Source organism: Chenopodium album, chromosome 3 (genome assembly GCF_948465745.1).
Source record: "Chenopodium album chromosome 3, dcCheAlbu1.1, whole genome shotgun sequence".
Taxonomy (NCBI): Eukaryota; Viridiplantae; Streptophyta; class Magnoliopsida; order Caryophyllales; family Amaranthaceae; genus Chenopodium; species Chenopodium album.
Window position 1 is genome coordinate 7,450,284 of NC_137836.1, and position 20,492 is coordinate 7,470,775.

The following is a 20,492-nucleotide window of genomic DNA, read 5'->3' on the forward strand; positions in this document are numbered from 1 at the left end:
ACGGCATAAGACAACCGGGATTCGAGATTTTCTTGGATTGCTACTTCACTGATGAAATCCCAACTCCCGTCCATAAGGAGAAAGCACCCCCATGCTTTGACTTTAACGTCATGGGATTACTGTTTGGGCGAGAAAAGAATGAGCCAACTTATGAAGAAGATAATTCCTCGCTCATTCAAACAGTCCTACAAAGTGAAAGCTTCGACCCCTCGAAGCTAATTACTCCAGCTGAAGGATCACTACAAGGGTGGCGCAAGACTATCAAAGTGACTACTCCAAGCGGAAGGAATATATCAATCACGACAGGACAAGGACCGATGTTTGAGGAGTCGTCTGAGTCAGAGTCTGAGTCGGAGTCTCTCCCTCTAGAGTTTTCTAAGTCTTTAGTAGTAACGCCTCCCCCTCCTATTGCTTCTCCTAAAATAGTTAGTGATCCAGTCCCTGAGGACATATCACTCTTTGATGTAATGATCTCAGAGTACAATAATATTTCTCATTCTTCTTACTTCTCGTGTTCTTCTCTAACCCAAGATGACGAGCATTGCTTAGCTAACAATGAAAAAGACAAAGAAATTATTAAAGCAATGGAAACACTCGAAAAGAAAACACCAGTAATTGAAGAAACTGAAATAGTTGATATATCGAATGATTCAACTCATAAAAGAGAAGTTAAAATCGGATTAACATTGAATAAACAAGAAAGAACCGATTTAATTAACTTACTTAAAGAATTTATCGATGTATTTGCTTGGTCATATGAAGATATGCCAGGCATTAATAGAAAGATAGCTCAATACACTATACCACTAATTCCAAGAATGAAACCTGTAAAACAAAAGTTGCGTCGAATGAAACCCGACGTAGCACTTAAAATAAAAGAAGAAGTTCAAAAACAAATAACTGCAGGTTTCATCAAGGTATCCAAATACCCCAAATGGGTCGCCAACGTCGTCCCAGTTCCGAAGAAAGACGGAAGGGTAAGGATTTGTGTCGACTATCGAGATCTAAATAAGGCAAGTCCAAAGGACGACTTCCCTTTGCCACACATCGATATTCTAGTAGATAACACGGCAAATCACGTGCTTCTTTCGTTTATGGATGGATACGCAGGTTACAACCAGATTCTCATGGCAGAAGAAGACATGGAGAAAACAACTTTTATAACGCCATGGGGCACTTACTGCTACACGGTAATGCCATTCGGGTTTAAAAATGCGGGTGCTACTTACCAACGTGCAGCAACTGCCTTACTCCATGACATGATGCACAAAGAAGTCGAGGTATATGTCGACGACATGATTGTAAAATCAAAAGAACGTCCAGGCCATCAAGTAGCCTTAAGGAAATTTTTCGAAAGGTTAAGAAAATATAATATGAGGTTGAATCCATCAAAATGTGCTTTTGGAGTCACCTCAGGCAAGCTCTTGGGTTACGTCATAAGCTCTAGAGGAATAGAGGTAGACCCAACCAAGATCAAAGCAATCATGTCCATGCCACCGCCCAAGACTGAGAAACAGATTCGAGGATTTTTTGGCCGGTTGCAATACATAAGTAGGTTCATATCAAAACTGACGACGATATGTGAACCAATCTTCAAAAAACTCAAGAAGAATGTACCTGTAATATGGGATGACGAGTGTCAAAAAGCCTTTGAAAAGATAAAAGTCTATCTCTTAAATCCTCCCGTATTAGCACTAGCACTCCCCGGAATACCTCTTAGGTTATATTTGACGGTTACCAAAGAGACAATGGGAGCTATGCTAGCACAAGAAGTAGAAGGCAAAGAGAACGCAATTTACTACTTAAGCAAAAAGATGCTCGAATACGAGGCACGCTATACACCGCTCGAGAAGTTGTGCCTCGCCTTGGTGTTGGCCACAACTAAGTTAAGACATTACATGTTGGTGCATACCGTTTTCGTAGTCTCCTGATTAGATCCACTCAAGTATCTATTCAAGAAATCTACACTCAATGGACGCATTTCAATATGGATAGTCAATCTAGCCCAGTTTGATGTAAGATTCATGCCACAAAAAGCTATCAAAGGATCCGTGGTGTCAGACTTTCTAGCAGATTTTCCAATATAAGACTCGACGCCAATGCAAGACAATGAATTTCCAAATGAAGACCTAATGGTTACCGAAGATGATACTTGGACCTTGTATTTCGACGGAGCCTCAAACCAAAAGGGGTGTGGCATCGGAGTACTACTAGTATAAGCTAAAGAAGAGCACGTTCCAATCTCCATAAAGCTTGATTTCGACGTTACCAACAATGCTGTTGAATATGAAGCATGCGTGGTAGGCCTTGAAACAGCTTTGGCATTGGGAGTAAAGAAGTTAAGGATATTCGGAGACTCTTCTTTGATTATCAATCAGATATCTAAGAGGTGGAAAGTAAGGAGCGAAAGCCTAGCCCCTTACCAAACCTATCTGGAAACTCTTACCGATCAGTTAGAGAAGGTAGAATACACATATCTACCTAGAGAAGAAAACCAATTTGCTGATGCCTTGGCAAAATTAGCCTCAATGGTTAGGATTCCCACGGAAATCGAGCAAATGCCTCTAACTATCGAAAAAAGGCACAAACCAACATACATCCAGGCCATAGAAGACGACAAAGAAGTCCAAGGCGAAGAAGAAGAGGAAGAAGAAGAAGAACCATGGTACACGGACATACTCAATTATGTCACCAATGGAGAATACCCCCCATCACGCTGACAAAAGAGCAAAGCGAGCATTAAGACTTTTGGCTTCTCAATATGTACTCATAGACAACGAGCTACATAAAAGGGTACCTAAAGGTCGAGCTCTCCTATGCGTAGGAAAGAAGGATGCACAAAGAGCAATGCGAATAGTCCACGAAGGAATCTGTGGGACACATATAAATGGCAAAATGTTAGTCTAGAAAATAATGCGAGAAGGATATTATTGGACTACATTGAATAGGGATTGCCATCAATACGTAAAAAGATGCCCTAAGTGCCAAATTTATGCCAATTTACAACATGTCCCTCCATCTTTGCTCTACACCTACACATCGCCATGGCCATTCTCTACATGGGAAATTGACATCATTGGCAAAATCACTCCCCCAGGAACAGGAGGCCACGAATTTATCCTAGTAGCAATCGATTACTTTACAAAGTGGGTCGAAGCGCAATCGTACGCTAAACTCACCGCAAAACATGTAGCACTCTTTATCGAAAGAAATATTATTTGTCGATATGGAGTCCCACATGAAATGATAAGTGACAATGGAACTCACTTTCAAGCTGAATGTGAAGAATTGCTACAAAAATATGGCATTCAACATCATCATTCTTCCCCTTATAGACCTCAAGCAAACGGAGCAGTTGAGGCAGCTAATAAAAATTTAAAGACTATCATTGAGAAAATGACAGAAAATTATAAGGATTGGCCTGACAAGCTTCACTTCGCATTGTGGGGTTATCGCACGTCAATCCGTACATCAACAGGAAATACGCCATTTTCCTTGGTATATGGAATGGATGGTGTACAACCTGTCGAACTAGAAATACCATCTCTACGCATTGCGCTAGAGAGTACACTCGATGAAGTTGAATGGACTAGGGCAAGATACGAAGAATTGATTCTACTCGACGAAAAACGACTAGAAGCTCTACATCACACTCAGTGTTACCAAACTCGTATGGCTAGGCATTTTAATAAGAAGGTCAAGACAAGAAATATCAAAGTAGGAGATTTGGTATTAAAAGCACTAAGGAAAAATATTTTAGACCCAAGGGGAAAATTTAGACCTAATTGGTCTGGACCCTACATTGTCAAAACAATCATGTCAGGAGGTGCAACAAAACTAACTGATATGGATGGCAATGAATTCTCAAACATGACAAATCTTGACCAACTTAAGAAATACTACCCATAAGTACTTGAGTAGGATACTCAAGAGAGCTACGTTCGGCCTGATTTCTTAAGAAAGGATACGTAGGCAACCCTTTACGGGTGCGGCCACTTTATTTTTCGACATCTCCGCGTTCCAGAATTAATTAAAAATTCAACAGAAAATCGGCGAATCATCGGCGTCGCAAAGAAGAGCTTGGCGCCAGCCAGAAGTCATCAGCGCCAGCCGATGGAATTGGCGCTTGGCGCCAGACTTAAATGACAGGCGCCAAATGCCAATAACAGGCGCCAATTCGGAAATAAATTCTGGGTGAATTTCGGTGTTTTTCGGAAAATTTTTGACTTCCGTACTCGAAGAATTTCTGGAAAATTGATTTTTTTTTTTATTTTCATTGCTTTAATAAAATAAATTTAAAGTAAACAATTTAATTAAAAGCTAAAATTTCATTAATAAAACAAAATTACATTATTGATGGAATTTAAATAAAGCTGAAATAAATTAACTTTAAATAAAAAATAACAAACTAAGTCTAATAAATTGAAGGATAAGCAATGCTCCTAATCTTTCTTTTCCTTTCTCGCCCTTTTCCAATTTTTGTCTGCTTCCTCCTCTTCATCCATAACCTTAGCTAGTAGGCATCCTTTAGAGGACCTACATTCAATTTTGGAGTAGTTAGTCTCCCATTCAGCTAACACTCCATGCTTCTTTTCCACCCAAGCCTTTTTATCTGTGGTGTTAGCTTTCCTTTTCCCTTTATCTTTGGTAGCATTTTTCTTCCTAGGCATTGTAGGTGTTTTAAATTCAATTCTTGCACCTAGGCGTTCCTTGGCAGGAATCACCCTGTCACCCAGACGGCTCTTCACATCAGATTTACCCTGATTTTTATCCTTCAAAGGTTTCTTCAACAACCACTTCTTCACATCATTGGGCAAGGAAGGAGGAACCTTTTGGGTAATCACTTCCCATAAAGGTCTAGCACCCCAGTAAGCATCAAATCTGTCTACTTCTTAAGAAATAGGGTACTCAAAGGGAGGACGAAGATCCCCGGAAGGAATATTCTGAAGCAAGTCGTATTGTCTTTTTACCCTGCAGGGATAATAATAAGTCACACGAGACAAGCTTGGAAGACGGCAGAAAGGTTGCTTGTTAATACCAACCATCCTTTCTATTTTCCACCATGGGACGACCTACTTGATGGCAAAATCACGTGATTCGAAGACTTTTCTCCACCCATGGCGCCCAATCTTAGGGAATCGTTTCTTCCTTCTCATAAAGCAATTGGGCGTATACTTCTCAATATCATCCGGAGGGCTAATTAATCCTAGCCTCTCCATTAGCCACATCTGTGAAAAAAATTGCAATGCAAATAAATTATTATTACAATACAAAAATATATTTTTTGATTTCTGTAATTAAAAATATTATTTTTCTACCTGTAGTAAAATTGGAGAGCCGCGATAAGGTGCTTTAGGGTCCCTTTTCAATTCATCCAGACTAATCACAGTTTCTCCAACTATTAATGGCATTGGATTTCTCCCTGATTCAATTTGTTCTAAAACAGTGGTTATAATTGATTGGCCCTCATTATTTTTACCACTACTAAGAAAAAATTGATTAAGCATGCAAAACAGAAACACCCATCTTCTATATATATGAAAAGATTCAGAAAGAGGTTTATCAAAATAATGGCGTGCAAATTCTTTCAAATTAACTATGTTGCCATCTACTATTTTTGATAAATCCCTTTCTTTCAAATTAAAGAAGCGCTCAAAATTCTTATAATAATATGCATCTACTCTAGGGATTGCTACAAGGTCTATTGCAGGGAAGCCTAAAATAACACCAAATTCCTCTGGCAAAGGGCTAATCTCATCATACCCTTTTCTGAAACAATGAGTATCAACATTCCAAAATTCTAGAGCGGTATGTATGAAGTCTAGGTCAAGATCTACCCCTTTGATGCCATAAATCTAATTACTTTCTGTCTCTAGCATTAAGAGATCGACACCATTCATGAGTGTATTAGGTAAAGGTTTTGGTTACTAAAGACATGATTATTATTTTTTCTAAAGCAGAAAATTATTTTATTCGCTGGAATTATGAGAAGAATCGGCTGGGCAGGGGGATATTTATACACAAATTGCGAAGAATTTTAATCAGAATGAAATACGGAATCAGCGTCAATTGGCGTCAAAACCCCGTGATTGGCGCCAACCGCCAGCGCTTGGCACCACACGCTAAGTGTAGCGCCTGGCGCCACGCGCCATAGTGTGGCGCCAGCTGGCGCCAAGTTGCCAGATCAGTCGCGCGTGCTAACTTGCGTTTTTAATATTAAACTCGAGTAGGTTAATGACTTTATGGCTCCGTTTAATTTTCCTAAACATCCTTTTTTATCTTTTTTCTTAATTAATTAAATATCGCTATTATTTTTAATTTATATTATTCTTTTTGGACTTTATTTTAAATTCCAAACACCCGACATTTTATTCGATTTTTTCCTTTTTTTTTATTTTTTTCTTTTTGGGGGAGAGAGTCGGATACCCTCCATCAATAATAAAAATGACGGAATTTTTGCGCAAAAATTGTTTGTCACACTTTTCTTGCACACACTAACATACACATAATAATAACAATTAAATAAATTCATAATAACATAAATATACAAAATGTATAATGAGTTTAAGGCAAAGTTCTAGGAAAAGTCAAAATAAAATATACACAGGAACAAACTACGGCGCCGGAGGACGTATGCCCATCATGTCATAAAAATGCGCCGTACGAGGAGTCACCTCTCCACCAGCTCTAGCTCCAGCTCCAGTCTCCGTAGGAGGAGGAAGACTCAATGTGGGACCACTCCAGCCAGGATCAACCTGAGGCTGAGGCCGCAGAGGCTGCTGCGATGACGAGCCTATCTCGTACATCCCACCACCTCTGAAAGCCGAGGTAGCCTCTCCTACCGGTGCAGCATGAGCACCCTCAGAAGAAGATCCCGAGCCCTCTGCAACGTCAGCACAAGCAGCCTCAGAGCGACCACGTCTACCCCCTGACGAAGTGCGGCGACGTCTCGAGCTAGACCTCGCTGGATCCCTCCGCCCCTCAGGTCTCGTACTGATGTGAGAAGCAATAGGCTGGCCCTGCAAAAAAAAAAATTAAATCAGAAACAAGGTCAAAGTGAAGCTGCAACGCAAAAATAATGAGTAAAGAAAGGTTACCTCTCGGATGACGTCATCCCGACGGCAGGTGGCCGCGTTCCTCATCCGGACGAGCTGGCTTCGGAAGGCATCTATACATCGTGCCATCGCCGAAACCACCTCACGTGAAAATTGTCAGAGAAATAAGTCAGTAAACATGCATGATATATGGACAAAAACAAAAAAAATTGTGGGTAACTAGGCTTACTCGAGTCTGGTGGCGAGAAATTGACCGCTCTACGAAGCGCTCACCCTCGGGAGCTGGAGAAATCATCTCCTCGATCGGCCCATACATCCCATGATAGTGGATGGACATACGGGGCGGCACGAACTCAGCAGCAACGTCCTGATAAGACAAAAAAGTCAGTAAAACATTACTTGGGGGCTACCTCGTGGAAAGTAAAGAGCTGAAAATCTTACCCTCACATCCTCAACCGGTACAGGGGCTGAAGCTAACAAAGGTAGTAGCTCCTCAGCATAACACCGCCCAAGGATTACATGGGACAGCCAAGGGGTACCAGCTCCCTCAGACATGCTCGACAACCGCACCTCGTCGAACATATGACGTGGTGGAGCAGCAGGAACGACGAAGACATCAGAAGAATGTTGTCTAGCGACCCTCTCTCCCAAGTACGCGATCGCTCTATAAGTCCCCAGAAAATAGCGACGCTCAGCAGAATACTGTGTGGCTAACCCAGGGACTGTCCAACCACCCCACGGCCGGTATACCACCTCAGGTCCCTATAAAGAGCATCAATCAGGCAAGAATATGTCTAAAGCACCGCGGAAAAGCAAAATAAACAATAAAAGTCATACCGAGATGATCTAGTTCCGGACATGTGCAGTAGACATATCCACATGATGACCGCCCCAAGAGGCGCTCACTGGAAATCCCCGCGGCGATGGTCTCGCCAGCGCAACAGAAGGAAAGTACTCGTAGAACAAGATCTACAAGGGTTTAAAAGTGTGAGTAAATGCTAACTAATATGTAGAGCTAAACCTTATAGGGAATAATGTTTACCTCTACGACCTTCCAAAAGGCAGATAAAGCGACGTTCGTCCCAAAGGACCGGTGTCGACACGAGTCCCTCAGTGCACGAACGAAGTCAGCATAGGCCATGCTGGCCCAGTCATAAGTCCCGATCCGGTGAAGATCACGGACAGCAGGAAGATAGTAAAGCAACGCCCTACTACCTTTGTTAGGGGAGAATGTCCCTGACAACAACATCAGCGCAAAGATGCGCACCCGCTGCTCTCGGGTGGTCGCATCATCATCAAGAGCGGCTGCCAGTGTCGAGCGGCGAATTCCCCTAGCGCTAAACTGAGTCGTCTCGACCTCAGCTCGGGCCTGAATAGCGATCGGCCCCAACAGCTCCTCGACCTCCGAAGAGAAGACATCGATTCCACTATCAAACGGCAGCGGCATAGAAGTGAACTCCAGTCCTGTGATGAGACTGAAGTCCGTAGGGGTGACCATTATCTCGCCCCAGGGGAAATGGAAGGTATTGGTGGTGTCCCAGAAGAACTCCACCAAAGCGCGCACTACGTGGTGATTCCCGCTGGAGGCAACCATAGCCTCGGAGTTCTCGAATAGAGTAGCTAGTCCGCAAGACTCCCATAGGAGCCTCGTCTCAAGATCCCTGGCGATGTACATCCTGTACGAATCGCCTAAACCATCACAGCCAGAGCCGTAATGTCGCGTCCTCCCGGGCGCGATGCCCCGTCTCACCCTTTCAGAAATGTGGTGGACAGGGGCGAAGAACAGGGTCCGCTCATCCCACTCCGGAAGCCGACCAAGCGAAGTGGACGACTCGGCGTCGTCCTCCACGGGCTCATGCTCCCGTCTAGTGTTTCGGGACCGTGAACCCGAGCCTCGTTGTCTAGCCATGCTACATTGTGCAGAATCATCATAAATTAAGGTTCTATAGTATCTAATGTTCTCCTAGCCGCATGATACTATGTTCACAAAAAAAAAACAGAGTACGTAGTACTAAAACAGAGCACAAATTCGAATTGAGCATAACAGCTTTTTTCAAGCAATCAAACAATTTCTTGCAATACTATAGTGATTATTGTGACAAATTGAACAAGAATTGCTAGCAAAAATATCAAGAACGAGTCACATTGTCCTTCACGACCTTAAGAGGTCCAACAATGGCAAATTGCTTATTTCTTCACCAAATTGAGTCAAACAAGTCTCAAATTACTCCCAAGGAAATATACAAACATAATCAAGCAATTTCATGGCATAAAACTTGACAACAAAGCAAATTGAGCATGATAAGTTTCGAATTTTCATGAAATTCGTGAATAAACATGCCAAGAATTCATAAAAACTGATGTGAGTTTGAAGAAAACTAACATAGATCAGGAAAATAGATGAAAAGAGCTTTGATTTGCAACAAATTTGAGCAAATTCGGTTGAGAAACGAGCAAGAACCGAGCAATTGAAGTTTTTGGACTTTTTTCGAGCAAAATCGCGACGAGCAGCCAGCAAAATGAAGAGGAAAGGGGTATTTAAGGAAATCCCCGTGCTGGCGCCAAGCCATATGCATTGGCGTCACAAATTAGGCTTGGCGCCTGGCGCCAATATCAGCGCCTGGCGCTGAAGCTAAATAGGTGGCGCTGATGGTTTTTTAGCGGCGCCGGAGCACCTAGCCACCTGATGAGGTTGTGCTAGCCTTCTGCAACATATTTTTGGGTTCCTTGGTACGCCAGTTAGCCCCTCTAAGCAATTTGACATGATTTAGTAATCGGCTTGATTAAATGAAGTGATCGACCTGATAAGAGATCGTCTCACTTAGCTTAAAGCGCATAAGCATTGACTCATTAGCAAAAAGCACCGACATATAGGTTCAAAAGCAAAAAGCGCCGACATACAGGTTCAAAACAACGGAAGCGCCGACGTACAGGCATGGCGGGAGCAAAGTTCAGGCGAACTTTTAAAGATCGACAGGCGTGGATCTTCGGTAATTTCCTTTGGAAAATTATCGCATCAAAAGATGACTTCTAGAGAAGATATCTTCGACGGCATTCCCTAGCTTGCGGAGAGTTGTCACGAACAACTGGAGGTAATTTCGGGAGAAGTTATCTTCGATAGTATTCCCTTGGACGTGGAATATTATCAATACGGATGAGGGTTTGTTTCAAGAGAAGCAATCTTCGATAGTATTCCCTTGGACGTGGAATATTATCATAGCGGAGGAGGATCATTTTAGGCGAAGCAATCTTCTAATTTGGAAGCAGTTACAGGCGTAGCGGTTTTCAAGCGGGATGGCATTCTCTAGCTTGTAGGAGGTCATCAAAACAAAAGTAAAGCGGCAACAAATTAGTTACTTTCAGAGACGTGTGCTCGACGGTGCAAGATACGCGTTTCTTAACTCTGTTATCTGTTTAGCTAACGCTAGTTTTGCAGGTATCGGCGTTACAAAAGTGATTTAGGATCGCCGAACGTTCTGAATCATTCTCCGTCCCTATCGCTACTTTGACTTTTGTTTTCGAAACTTGCGTTTCTGCAAACTCAGTCAAAGTGGGGGCTTCTGTAGACACCCATTTGTGTCTCCCCAAAACCAAACCCAGTGATAAGTACCTTTCACATCGAATCATAATCGAATGAAGTGAAAGTGTGGAAAGTCTAGTGTTGCGGATAATTTTAATTCTTTTCTCTTCTCTTTGTTTTTCAAAACTTATTTTAAGAAAACAGTCAATCCAGTTTGGTTGGTCCATGATATAGGTCCAATAGTAGAGTAGTTGGATGGGGCTTGCAAAGACCTTTCCAACGATATATTATAAGACCAATTCCGATGAATATTGAGGAAGTTATGGCCAATTTACTAAACTGGGCCCGGTTTGAGCCTTATATACGGCCCAATGATCTAGGGGAGGGCCTAATATGATTTATCATTCCTAATGCAATTAGGAATGGTTTTAGTCTTCTAGAGTCTTCTAGAAGGTTCTTTTCATTCCTAATTCAATTAGCATTGATAAATTGACTTTTTAGAGTTTTAATCAAAATCAAATAGCATTTTCGAGGAAATTATATGATTTTATCCTCCAGTACGGTAAACTTATCTGATTTTCGAAAACGCGTTGGAAATAAGCTTGGCGCCTAACCACAGGCCTTGGCGCCTGGAACCAGGCCTGGCGCCTGGCGCTAGCCATTGGCGCCTGGCGCTAGCCATTGGCGCCTGGCGCTAGTGTTGGTGCCTGGCGCCAGTTAGCCAAGGGTGGCGCCAGCTCTGTTTTCTGTGCGTCAGACTCTGTTTTGTTTATTTTATCTTTTTGGCTGATTTTCTCTATAAATATCGTATTAAAAACTCTGTTTTCAATCATCATCTACATCCATCATTCACCTACAATCAGTTTTCATTCGCAATCATTAATTCTCTAATTCTCTCTTAATCATTCACCAACTCTCGTCAAGTTCTCTTGATTATTCTCTTTCTCTCTCTCTTTTTCTAAACTAGCTTTTTACATACAAAATTCCGCATTCACAAGATCTAGAAACACCTAGCCATATTCGAAGTTGCCTTCGCCCTAGACGTGAAAGGTTTTAATTTCTGAGGGTTTGGTCCCAAATCTCTATTTCAATTATTTAATTTAATTGTTTGATTTATTATTTTCCTTGAAGTTACTAACGTGTGTATTTTGTAATTAGAAAGAGGTACGAGGCATCCAAGTAAGTACTTTAATGGTTTTTATTGATGTTATTATATAGAAATCATGCTTAGATTGTCATTATTATTCCTAGTATCATGTTAGGATGTTTTCCTTAATTTCATGTTTAGGGTATTTTTAATATTAAATATGATTGTTACGATGTTTCCTATGTTCTTCCTAATATTTATTCATGTTAGTATCATGTTAGGATTAAAGATTTGATTTTTATTGCTTAGTGACATGCTAGGGTTTGTTATTAATCTTGTTAGTATCATGCCTAGGATCTTGCTATTATTATTATGCTTTAACATGATCTATGATTATATTCATAATTGTTATGATTATAATTTTATAATTATTATTATTATGATTAACATGATTATTATTGTGGTTATTAATTGTTATTCAAGATATTGATTTTTATTATTATGTTGCTTGCTTATTTATTATTTATTGCTTGATCACGCCTTTTATGCATGTTAAAGGGAATTGGTACTTGTAATCACACTTAATAAGATAATTAATAATCTTGTTAGGGTTAATGTGATAATAATTCAAGTGATCGCCAATAATAGATTTATTTGTGCATTAATATTCAACCAACATAGATAAACAAGTTTAGGGTTAATCTATTGATTGCATGTTAATTAAAAAGCGCACATGAATACGATCAGAATAAAGTAGAGGCCTATTATTAGGGCAGGTCCAATCTCTTTTAGGTTGGATTTGTACCTTCATCCCCGAACCCTTATTTGAATCTAGACCTTATGGAGTTGACGATCTCTTGGATCGTTAAGGGGTGTAACCTTCACCTCGTGAACGGTTTACAAGTTCCTTAAAAAACTTGTTGGCGACTCTTTTGCTCTATCTTCTTCCCTTTTGGACGCCGCCGTACTTTAGTGTATGATCACAGTGGGGTTCGAGCTAGTGGGATTAATGCTTGAAATTATTCCCTACACTATTACTATAACATATGTTCCTGTTGCTGTATTTCTCGTTTTTTAACCTAAGTTTGCTGTTGATTCACCCAATCACTCCCCATTCACCTAGTAACTCAGGCTGTGTAATTGGTTTTTTTTAAAGATCATATCTAATATCAAGAATTGCTAATTTTGTCCACAACTATATAAATTTCATCAAGACCTAGTCTTTCTCTTAAGAAACTAAAGTAATAAAAGGCAGGAGAGAATTTACAAGTTAGTAGTCATGGATCAATACTTTTATATTTATGCATAGCTATGGTGAATTTTGGCTTCCAAAGTCTGCAAGATGTAAATGCAATACATTCTAATTATTGAACCTTTGTTGTTTAGGAGCTCATAGATTATAATAATGTCTCTACTCCACGAGATTGGACTAGACGAGTTAAGAGCTTTGAAGCAAAAGGCCATATTGGAAATGGGTTAAAGGCTACCCTCCACAAATCGGCCTCGCAATTGGAATTATTTTTTGCAAGGGGTCCCAATATAAAAGACTATAACTTCCGAGATGTAGATCTTTTGAAGCCTAACATTTTGGCTCCTAGAGCTCTCATATGGGGAGCTTGGTCTCCAAACGGAACTGACGAACCCAACTATGTGGGTGTGACTGTCATTTTATGACAAGTTCAATTAGGGGTTAATTTTCTCATTTGATGGAAGTTGGAAGCATCCAAGGTTATGAATTCACTACGTGAAAAAATGAAATTGGCACCGGTTCAAACCCGACCTAAGGCACCGGTTTGAACCGGTGCCAATATGGGGGGTGCCAATTACCCCCCTTTTTGGCACCGGTTCAAAACCGGTGCCATAAACAGGTTTTGGCACCGGTTAAGGGGTGCCAAAAATACTCAAAAAAAATTTTAATCCCTCCTTTTGGCACCGGTTAACCGGTGCCAAAAATGTCCAAAAAAATGTTTTTTTTCTTTTTTGTCTTCACTTAACAATTAAATCAACTAAAAAAAATAACATCACAATATAAATCGAATTGGTTTCAATATAATCCAAAATTTACAATGTATAATCAAATCCAAAATTACAATATAGATCAATTACAACTAACGTATAAATAAATAAAAAAATTACATTATAAATCATAAAAAAATTACAATATACTCGTAAATCAAAAAGAAAATTACAAATATGAACTTATCAATATTCTTGCATAATCTGTACCTGCACCAATTAAAACAGAAAAAAAAAACAATTGGTAAAAATAAGCTTAAGAATAAATAAAAAAAAAACCCAGAAATTCAATCCAAACAATTCAAACCCAGAAAAAAAAGCATTAATTCAAACCAAGGAAAAAAAAAAGATAGAAATTCAAATCGAAATTAAAAAAATATCAAAATCGAAAAAAAAAACAAAAATGAAATCGAAAAAAAAAACCAAAAATCGAAAAAAAAAATCAAACTCGAAAAAAAAAACCAATTAAAATTGAAACCCAAAAAACTAAAATCAAAAACAAAACCCAGAAATCGAAAACAAAAACCAAAATCAAAAATCAAAATCAAAATCAAAATTGAAACCCAAAAAACCAAAATAAAAAACAAAATCTTAGAAATCGGAAAAAAAAAAACCAAAATTAAAAACTAAAATCAAAATTGAAACCCAGAAAACCAAAATCGAAAAAAAAAATCCCACAAATCGAATAAAAAAACCAAAATGGAAAATAAAAACCAAAATCGAAAAAAAAAATCAAATACGAAAAAAAAACCAAAATCGAATAATCGAAAAAAAAAACAATTAAAATCGAAAAAAAAACAGAACTTGAAAAAAAACATCCCAAAAATTGTTGTTGATGTTGATGCCGGTGGTGGTGCTCGAACTTTGTGGTGGTGGTGGCGGCTGTTGTTGCGGTGGCAGATTTGGTTGCTGCAGATCTAAGGGGAGAAGAGATCGAACCTTCGATGAAAGAAGATGAAGATGGAGATGAAAGATGAAAGAAGAACGAAGAGAGAGAGAGAGAGAGAGAGAGAGAGAGAGAGAGAGAGAGAGAGAGGAGATCGAAGGGAGATGAAAAAAGATGAAGATAGAGATGAAAGAAGAAAGAAGAACGAAGAGAGAGAGAGGAGAGAGAAGGGAGAGGAGAGAGAAGGAGAGGAGAGGAAATGGGGAATGGAGGCGGAGAGAACCAAGATATTAGGGGGTTTAGGGTTAAATGTTCTGTTTTTTTTTTTTTAAGGTTGGACCGGTTCAGTGGCACCGGTTTGAGCTGAACCGGTGCCATTACTCTTGGTCTAAAATCCCGCCCATTTTTAGGGCGGTTTTTGGCACCGGTTTGGTCTGAACCGGTGCCATTTGGGGGTTGCCTTTTTGTATTTTTCTACTAGTGATTTCTTGATTCTTAATTGAAGTATAGAACCAACTTTTATACTAAGTAAAATGCTACTGTTATTCAACCTTGTTATCCCATGACAGATTCAATGTCTTTGTTCTTAAGATTTTGTTGAATTATTTTACATTGAACAAAGACATTGAATCTGTCATTTTAATCAGTTATCAAGGTGTGCCTTATTTTAATTAACTCATGTTTATGTCATCCAAGTAATAGCTTATTATAATTACTCCTTGTTCACTTTGTAGTTATAATTTTCGTTGGTTTATGTTTTTTCCAACATCCCGAATTTGATTATCATTGTTCTTGGTGGATCACTGACTAATGCAATTAAACCAAGGTAATTCCTCTTCCACCATTAACTCATTATATTCTTATTGTAATTAATCATTGAGACTAGCCAAAATCTTGGGGTAATGAATTACAAGACCTTTAATTTATTATTTATGCTTTGGTTATTCACATGGTGATTTTAGCAAATTCATCACTACTTATCTTTATTCATTAAAAAAAAAAGAGATATATAGGTACATACCATGCAACTGATTAAATAGATTTGTTTATCTTTGCTGCAGGCTACACCAATTGATTACCTCATGTATTGGATTTGTTTCTAAGTTTTTTTTCCTTTTCTTTATTTTTTATTTTTTATTTTTTATTTTTTTATTTTATTTCTTTTTAATCTTTCCTGCCCAAGGTTTTTTTTTTTCTACATTCTTTTCCAAAATAATGCTGGAAATTATGAAGGGAATGCACTATGAATTTAATCTTACATTGAGAATTAGCTTATAAGCTTGGAATGATTTGAACTTAAAATATAGGACTCTCACTATTGGAAGTGACCGTGTGCTCTAGTTTCAATTTAAGCTTCCATTTTGTTATGTACAGTGATTAATGTACCTTGTGATTTTGTCATACTAAGTTCTAGTATAACCTGTTTTTGTTTACTAGCTAGTAAGGAAAAATATAATTTATACTTTGAAATCATAATGGGTTATAGCGGTAGCTGATGACTATTGTGTGGGTATATATATTTTCTAAGAATCAAAATTGCAAAATTACTTTACGTGCTACTGTAAGGTAATATTAAGGTGACTAGCTATCCTCTTAATCTAGTATACTTTTAGTTCATTTTTACACAAAAATCTAGAATTCATTATTTTACTGTTTACTTATTCATTATCTGCTCTTTATTCCCTTACTCGTGGGTGTTATGATAATGTATTGAATTTGTTATATAATAGATAAGATGATATCTTGTCATTTAATCTCGCTAATTTCTTGTAATTTAATCTTTGCTAGTTATATGATAATAGGACTTCTTCTTACTCTACTTATGAATGATGGTTGTTGATGCAAAATGTATATGTTGTCTGTTCCAGGTTGCAGTTTGCTGCTGTTACTGATGCCTGCTCCTATCGTGTGCCGATACTGCTGTCTGCTCCCATCGTTGTGTGCTTCCGCTGCCACCGCTGTCTGCTGCAAATTGCTTTATTTTCGATTCTCTGATATGATGCTTTTTCTTATATATATATATATATATATATATATATATACATATATATATATACATATATATATATACATATATATATATATATATACATATATATATGATAAAATGGATCAAGATGAAGGATTGATGTAGCATGTAATGATGTCACAAGAAACATGCTTGCATATATGTAGTTGCCGATGTTTGGGGGAGATCGATAAATAATACGAAGTACAAAATTTCCGGGGTTGAAAAGTTTGGAGTTGTCTGCAAATACTACTGTTGTTGTTGCCATTGTTATTGCTGAATGCTGCTGTTGTGTGGTACTACTGCTTTTGTTGATATGCTAGTTGCTGCTGTTTGTTGTTACTCCTGTTGTCTGTTTGTAATTGCGCTGATTGTTATTTTTCTCTTTCTGTTTTTTAATATGGTGGTCTAGAGACAAAGTCGACTTTCATTTAGTTTTGATTAGTAGATTGTACATGGTTTTGTTTTTTGAGAAAATATATATTATATCAATTCAAATTATTGTCTATCGTATATGTAAATTTCACAATTCTGGTTAGTTGTTGTACATTATAATATTATTTTTATACATTTAAAAACCAATAAAAAAAAACTGCATAAACAACAACAACAGCAACAACAACAACAACAACAATAACAACAACAATAACAACGACAATTGGAAAAAGTGTTAAATAATATCTATTAAAGTGTTACTAAATATGTTAAAAGGTGATTGAAAATTGTTACCTAATAAATCAACAAAGTGTTCTATTAGTTCGAAAAGTGAGATATAATGTTTAATAAAGTGATACTATATGGTTTTAAAATGTTACTTAAAATAAGTAAGTGTTACATAATAAATAAATAAAAATTAACACTTTCAAAATGATACTAATTATAAGAAAAGTGTTACATAAGAAGGTTTATAGTATCACTACTGAAAGTGTTGCAATACGTTACCCTAAGTGCTACATAAGACTAATGAGTGACATTTATGTCACTCTTAGGGAGTAGTTTTAGAGTCATTTTCGTGTTTATTTTATCTTATTTTCCCCTTTCTTTCTCTTGTTTTCTCTTTAATAAAGTTTCTTGTTTATTTGGTAATTTTGGAGCGTTTTAGTTTATTTTCTTTATTTTATTAGCTTTAGTTTATTTTCGTATTTTATTTTACTTTATTTGCTTGTATAGTTTTTTTTTGTCTTTATTAGTTTTAGTCTTATTTCTCTTATTTCTATTTTACTTTTATTTATTTTAATTAGTTTGGAGTGTTTTTCACATTTTATTTGTTTGTGTTTTATTTAATTTTGTTAGTTTTAGTTTTAATTCTCTCATTTCCTATTTTAGTTTATTTAGTTTTATTTTATTTATTTCATTCCTTTTTGTCTTGATCTCCCCTCGTGTTTTTGGTTGTAGGTGCCCCGGGTTTCAAGGCCTTGTCCGTGTTCGAAGTTCAAGGTTCGAGGTGTAAACTTGAGCCAACCCCTCTTGCTGCCCCTTATCCATCACCACCTCACTTATCCTCCACCACACACCACAACAACCACAATCACCCACCATTTCCACCCTCACCTCACAGCTGCCGCAACACAACCAACCACCTGACCACCTTCATGTGCAGCCCTAACCCCAAAACCAGAGCAGCCTCACCACCAGCCACGCATTGCTTCTCCCCTGCAGCGCAATAATCAACCCCACAACAGCCACATACCAGCCGCGCCACCAATTAACCCCACCTTCATCCACCTTCGCGCAACCCCTGCTCACCCTCACCTTCAACCACCAATTTACAGCCTGCAAAACCAACCCAATTACCACCAGCCGCGCCACCGTTCTCAACTACCAACAACACCAACAGCAACACAATCACCCCGCATCACCAATTCGCACAGCAACAGCCCCAAATCAGAGCAAATTCGATTTCAATCGGGTTTGGGCAAACCGTTGGTGGTTCGGTCGAAGTTCGAGTCAGAGACTTTGTGGGTTTCGTTAATCGAAGAGGAGTGGTCGAACATACCCATGGTTTGACCGAACCAACCCCGTAGTTCGGCCGCACCAACCCATGGTTCGACCGAACCGCTTCACGAGCTATGCACGCGAGTTTTAATGAAAATTGGACGGCTACGATCTTAGATGCTTGATGAAGATGATGATGATAAGCGGTGATGATTGATTATTTTGATGCGTGGTGATGGTGATGAATGGAAATCAGGGAGCCACGAAGAGAAGAGAATGAAGGCTGGCTGATTGTTTTGGGTGGGGAATTGATGGGTTTTGGTTTTCTTTTTCTTTTTCTTTTATTTTTATTTTCTTTTCCTTTTCCTTTTCTTATTTTCTTTTCTCTTTTGTTTTCATTTCTCTTTTATTTTCTTTTTATTTCCTTTTCTTTATTATATTTTATTTCCTTCTTTTATTTTTCTCTTTTTCTCCTAGTTTTATTAGCTTAGTATAAATACCCAATTTTTGGGGGTAATTAGAGAATGGAATAACTATCTATTCTTCTCTCTAATTAGTTTTAGGTTAGGTTAGGATTAGTCTTCTTTGGTAGAGAGAGAAAGTGAGGTTTTCTTCATTAATGAACTTGGATTTTGAAGAAGGAGCTTGTTCAATCCTTTGTAGACCTTCATCTTCAATTAATGAGCAATTTCTTACTCTCTCTCCTCTATTTTTATTTTTTTATTTTGATTATTATTTTAGTTGTTGGTATTGCTTGTTGATCATGTTGATTCTTGATTATTTGTTGATTAATCTTGTTATTATCATGATTAGTGAGTAATTTCCCCATTAAGGGGATGGTTGTAGTGTAGTTGGACCTTGAGCATGTTCTAGGGTTTAGAATTGATTTATTTGTGATTAAAATCTTTATATGCTTGATATTCTTTAATCTTCTTGCAAGTGCACATTGTTGGTTGATTAAAGGTGAATCTTTGCTAACAAGAAACGGAAGTTGACTTAGTTAAGGTTCATTACTATCGATTGTTATTTAATAGTACCTCCTAGTATATGGTTCTAATGTGGAAACATAGAGGCTATGTTAGGAGAAGCCAATTGACCCCGGAAGGCGGCTAGATTGGATTCTTAATTTCGATATTCGAGCATGTTTAGTTCATAATTAATTCAATTTCTATGCCTTTGTTTATGTTCAAGTGAATGCTATACCTAAACCATTTCCCTTAATGTTTTATTTCTTGTTTTAGCATTTTTAGACTTTAGTTTATTTATCCCCTATTCCGGACTAGCTTAATTGTTGATAACATTTGGTGGTGTTTACCATTCTCTGTGGTTCGACCCCTATGCTTGCCTTATACTCGTATTAGGTTTGTTTAGGTTGTATAAATTGTATTTGATCTAGGGATAGACAATTGACGACGCGTTTATTCCCTTGTCAAATTGGCGCCGTTGCCGGGGACGGCTTCCATTACCGTTATGTTATCTTATTGAGACTAGTCCATTGTATACATTTTATTTTGATTTATTTTTGTTCTCTTTGCTTTGTTTTTGAAAAATGACACATTTTTCTTTTCCTCAATATGATGATGAGCCTTTTTGTGTCTACTTCCATAGACTTGTGGGGTTTTTGAACTATAATGGTTGTAGTCCTTGTGAAGCTTGTGAGATTTGTTACTATGGCATGAATGAACAAACGAGATATGAGGTTGAAAGTAGGTTTAATGGCGAATTTCAAGCATTATCGGTTCATAGTGCTTGGAGCTTTTTTGTACGGTTTGCTAAGGAAGTACGCAATAGGGCATGTAATGTTGCTAATTTTGATTCTCAATGTGATAATAGTTTTATTAGTGGCATGCATCCCCATGATTTGTCTTGTGATCCTATTTGTGAACCTAGTACAAGTGATTTCAACTCTTTTTCTCGTATTGTTAATAATGAATCTCATTTGCTTGATTATGCCCCCTCTCCCCAATATGATGATGCTCATGTTT